Source organism: Leguminivora glycinivorella, chromosome 14, assembly GCF_023078275.1.
Source record: "Leguminivora glycinivorella isolate SPB_JAAS2020 chromosome 14, LegGlyc_1.1, whole genome shotgun sequence".
NCBI lineage: Eukaryota > Metazoa > Arthropoda > Insecta > Lepidoptera > Tortricidae > Leguminivora > Leguminivora glycinivorella.
The window spans coordinates 21317861-21324059 of record NC_062984.1 but is presented as its reverse complement, the minus strand read 5'-3'; positions in this window follow the sequence as shown (position 1 = coordinate 21324059).

Here is a 6199-nt window from a genome sequence, read left to right as displayed (position 1 = left end):
TCCATAGTTGAACCACGAGCGAAGCGAGTCACACGAGAAGTAAAATACATTTGCACCCGAGTGTAACACAAAACTTTTCCCCTCACTGTAGCGAGGAAACTACAACGCAAAAAATGCGTTTATCACTGCTTCCAGTAGTTCCACAGGTGGTAAATCATCATTATTACTAGGTTCACCTACTTTTATCAATTTTAAAGCAGTTAATTGAACTTTATTCAAGGTCAAATTACTTTACCCACTAGTGGATAAAATGCGTTTTTACCCGCTGGTATTAAAGGACAAAACACGTGTTTCCGAGCTAGTGAGGGGAAAAGAATGTTATTTTTTATATAAGCTACCTAACTTTTTTTCGTCTAACCTAACCAACAACACAACAACCTACATTTCTTTGGATCCCTCATTTTCATCTCACAAACTTGTTACTTTTAACAGCCTCAGTAGAAATAGTAGAATAAACGTCAGTGTAAGGTCTGAGTGCACGCTCATATTGTACGTGCGGATCAAACAATTGAAGCTCATACAAGTGTCCTGATTCGACGCTGCATAGGTATTGGACGTGTGGATCAAACAATTGAAGCTCATATGTGTCCTGATTCGACGCTGCATAGGTATTGGACGTGCGGATCAAACAATTGAAGCTCATACAAGTGTCCTGATTCGACGCTGCATAGGTATTGGACGTGCGGATCAAACAATTGAAGCTCATACAAGTGTCCTGATTCGACGCTGCATAGGTATTGGACGTGCGGATCAAACAATTGAAGCTCATACAAGTGTTCTGATTCGACGCTGCATAGGTATTGGACGTGCGGATCAAACAATTGAAGCTCGTACAAGTGTTCTGATTCGACGCTTCATAGGTATTGGACGTGCGGATCAAACAATTGAAGCTCCTACAAGTGTCCTGATTCGACGCTGCATAGGTATTGGACGTGCGGATCAAACAATTGAAGCTCCTACAAGTGTCCTGATTCGACGCTGCATAGGTATTGGACGTGCGGATCAAACAATTGAAGCTCATACAAGTGTCCTGATTCGACGCTGCATAGGTATTGGACGTGCGGATCAAACAATTGAAGCTCATACAAGTGTTCTGATTCGACGCTGCATAGGTATTGGACGTGCGGATCAAACAATTGAAGCTCATATAAGTGTCCTGATTCGACGCTGCATAGGTATTGGACGTGCGGATCAAACAATTGAAGCTCATATGTGTCCTGATTCGACGCTGCATAGGTATTGGACGTGCGGATCAAACAATTGAAGCTCATACAAGTCTCCTGATTCGACGCTGCATAGGTATTGGACGTGCGGATCAAACAATTGAAGCTCATATAAGTGTCCTGATTCGACGCTGCATAGGTATTGGACGTGCGGATCAAACAATTGAAGCTCATATGTGTCCTGATTCGACGCTGCATAGGTATTGGACGTACGGATCAAACAATTGAAGCTCATATAAGTGTCCTGATTCGACGCTGCATAGGTATTGGACGTGCGGATCAAACAATTGAAGCTCATACAAGTGTCCTGATTCGACGCTGCATAGGTATTGGACGTGCGGATCAAACAATTGAAGCTCATATGTGTCCTGATTCGACGCTGCATAGGTATTGGACGTACGGATCAAACAATTGAAGCTCATATAAGTGTCCTGATTCGACGCTGCATAGGTATTGGACGTGCGGATCAAACAATTGAAGCTCATACAAGTGTCCTGATTCGACGCTTCATAGGTATTGGACGTGCGGATCAAACAATTGAAGCTCATATGTGTCCTGATTCGACGCTGCATAGGTATTGGACGTGCGGATCAAACAATTGAAGCTCATACAAGTGTCCTGATTCGACGCTGCATAGGTATTGGACGTGCGGATCAAACAATTGAAGCTCATATGTGTCCTGATTCGACGCTGCATAGGTATTGGACGTGCGGATCAAACAATTGAAGCTCATATGTGTCCTGATTCGACGCTGCATAGGTATTGGACGTACGGATCAAACAATTGAAGCTCATATAAGTGTCCTGATTCGACGCTGCATAGGTATTGGACGTGCGGATCAAACAATTGAAGCTCATACAAGTGTCCTGATTCGACGCTTCATAGGTATTGGACGTGCGGATCAAACAATTGAAGCTCATATGTGTCCTGATTCGACGCTGCATAGGTATTGGACGTGCGGATCAAACAATTGAAGCTCATATGTGTCCTGATTCGACGCTGCATAGGTATTGGACGTGCGGATCAAACAATTGAAGCTCCTACAAGTGTCCTGATTCGACGCTGCATAGGTATTGGACGTGCGGATCAAACAATTGAAGCTCATACAAGTCTCCTGATTCGACGCTGCATAGGTATTGGACGTGCGGATCAAACAATTGAAGCTCATATAAGTGTCCTGATTCGACGCTGCATAGGTATTGGACGTGCGGATCAAACAATTGAAGCTCATATGTGTCCTGATTCGACGCTGCATAGGTATTGGACGTGCGGATCAAACAATTGAAGCTCATACAAGTGTCCTGATTCGACGCTGCATAGGTATTGGACGTGCGGATCAAACAATTGAAGCTCATATGTGTCCTGATTCGACGCTGCATAGGTATTGGACGTACGGATCAAACAATTGAAGCTCATATAAGTGTCCTGATTCGACGCTGCATAGGTATTGGACGTGCGGATCAAACAATTGAAGCTCATACAAGTGTCCTGATTCGACGCTTCATAGGTATTGGACGTGCGGATCAAACAATTGAAGCTCATATGTGTCCTGATTCGACGCTGCATAGGTATTGGACGTGCGGATCAAACAATTGAAGCTCATATGTGTCCTGATTCGACGCTGCATAGGTATTGGACGTGCGGATCAAACAATTGAAGCTCATATGTGTCCTGATTCGACGCTGCATAGGTATTGGACGTACGGATCAAACAATTGAAGCTCATATAAGTGTCCTGATTCGACGCTGCATAGGTATTGGACGTGCGGATCAAACAATTGAAGCTCATACAAGTGTCCTGATTCGACGCTGCATAGGTATTGGACGTGCGGATCAAACAATTGAAGCTCATATAAGTGTCCTGATTCGACGCTGCATAGGTATTGGACGTGCGGATCAAACAATTGAAGCTCATACAAGTGTCCTGATTCGACGCTGCATAGGTATTGGACGTGCGGATCAAACAATTGAAGCTCATATGTGTCCTGATTCGACGCTGCATAGGTATTGGACGTGCGGATCAAACAATTGAAGCTCATACAAGTGTCCTGATTCGACGCTGCATAGGTATTGGACGTGCGGATCAAACAATTGAAGCTCATACAAGTGTCCTGATTCGACGCTGCATAGGTATTGGACGTGCGGATCAAACAATTGAAGCTCATATGTGTCCTGATTCGACGCTGCATAGGTATTGGACGTGCGGATCAAACAATTGAAGCTCATACAAGTGTCCTGATTCGACGCTGCATAGGTATTGGACGTGCGGATCAAACAATTGAAGCTCATATAAGTGTCCTGATTCGACGCTGCATAGGTATTGGACGTGCGGATCAAACAATTGAAGCTCATACAAGTGTCCTGATTCGACGCTGCATAGGTATTGGACGTGCGGATCAAACAATTGAAGCTCATACAAGTGTCCTGATTCGACGCTGCATAGGTATTGGACGTGCGGATCAAACAATTGAAGCTCATATAAGTGTCCTGATTCGACGCTTCATAGGTATTGGACGTGCGGATCAAACAATTGAAGCTCATATAAGTGTCCTGATTCGACGCTTCATAGGTATTGGACGTGCGGATCAAACAATTGAAGCTCATATAAGTGTCCTGATTCGACGCTTCATAGGTATTGGACGTGCGGATCAAACAATTGAAGCTCATATAAGTGTCCTGATTCGACGCTGCATAGGTATTGGACGTGCGGATCAAACAATTGAAGCTCATACAAGTGTTCTGATTCGACGCTGCATAGGTATTGGACGTGCGGATCAAACAATTGAAGCTCATACAAGTGTTCTGATTCGACGCTGCATAGGTATTGGACGTGCGGATCAAACAATTGAAGCTCATACAAGTGTTCTGATTCGACGCTGCATAGGTATTGGACGTGTGGATCAAACAATTGAAGCTCATACAAGTGTCCTGATTCGACGCTTCATAGGCTGGACGCCCGCTGTACGCTCCGCTCCGAGCGTCCACTCAGGCCTTACAGTTAGTCAAACCTAACATATCACCTAACATACAACATTTTTAGTATAGAAAATTCACAAGCATTTGTCAGGTCCTATACACATAAAGATACAAAAACATATTTCACAAATCGTATTTTTGAGCGTTTTTATAATCTATAAAATCTACGCCTTCAATCCCTAAAAAAAGCTTAGTTTGTATCATAGAGAATAAGTAAGGGAAGAGGAACACCAGTAACTGAGAGTTATATGTATATGCATAGTTAAGTGACATCTAGCGACAATCACGCGTCAACCAGCGTAAATTATCAGTACTGCTACTTTTGTCAATAGATGTCGCGACGAACGAAGAGTCTAATGCTTACCAATTTTTATCTAATATTACAATAGTATTAATCAGTATTCTGTTTTCAATTCCTTCTGCTTGTTATATAAGTTGTAAACTGTTCTAATATTACATTTTTGGCAGACGAGACACTGTTGCCACCTATTATCGAGTAGTGGTAATGATATTTCACGCGTGATTGTCGCTAGATGTCACTTAACTATGCCTATACAAATAACCCGCATTTACTGATGTTTGGAGTTACAACTCTTCTGTTACTTATACCTCTATAGTTTGTATGGGACTACCTATACAAAATGCTTCTACACAGAATTTTCTTGCTTGCTTCTTACATGACTTGAACATAATCTCAAAGAAATGAATAGCATTTGGTTACTGCCATTTCTCACAGAATTTTAAAATTAGATCACATTTATCCTAGCACACAAAATTTTTCATACAATAACAACAATAATGCGTACACTGCAAACAAACTAATACCACAGAATATACAACAGTGCAAGTACAGAAGGCTCACAGCTTTGATGTTCACAAAATGCCGCCTTTCATAATTCTTTCAATGGCTCTTGACAGTTACCACTGTACCTATACCGACGCAGATATTAGTGTTACCAAAGACATATATAACTCCGTATAGACAGATAAAGTCTAAGAAGAAAACGTACCTCAGTACCATACAGAAAAAGGTACGGTGGCTTAGATGGCATTACACCTTTGGGGTACGCTCAGCTATTTTAAAACATATCAAGCTAACAATATGGGCCAAACTGTCAAAACTTAGGTTCAAAAGTTTTAAGCCTGTGTCAAGAGATGGCAGTCTATGCACTGTGATTACACATTTTACTTCGACAGTAACTCTCTATAATACTCGATCTTCTTTGGTATTACTCACACAATACGACGACAACAACGTATAGAATTTTTTTTTCGTTCATTCGATTTATGCCAACTCTTGTGAATTGACCTGCCTACTAAAAGGATAAACTATATACAGTCGAGTTTATAAATATGTGTACATTTCTTCACCTTAACTTGTTGCAAGGTGAAAAAATATACACATATTTATGATCTCGACTGTACCTTAAGAGGGCTTTCGTGTTAAAAATAGTGAAATCGCAACCGAGCGCTCGATCATACCGTGTGTGGTATCAAATTAAAGGGCTTTGCGAGTAGTTTATAAATATATATCATATTATAGGACTTTTTCTACTTGGTCTAACAAAATATGAGAAAATGTCCAAAAGTGGTAATAATTGTACCGGTGAAGGCTCGTTTTCAAAAAATTGGCAAAAATCAATAATAGCAATTTATAATCACTAAGGCATAACAGCAATTTAAGTTAACGTTGCAGATTAATTTAGTACAAAACTTACTTCGATGTGATGTAGATTTTCAAAGAAATTGTCACTTAATTTTAGGTAATTTCTGAAAAAAATTGGATTCGCCTTAGGCTAGTTTACTCTTTTTCAAAAACTTAAAATAAAAATCTAGTCTGAAATGATTGTGGTACAGGATATACGAATTATAAATTTACCAGTTTTAATATTCAAAATTGTCCAAATTTTACAAATAAGATCGACTGATTCAGCTCTATACGTGCGTTTTTCTAAACGTGCATTAGAGAAAAATTCATAATTAATTTAGTGAGTTAGTTTT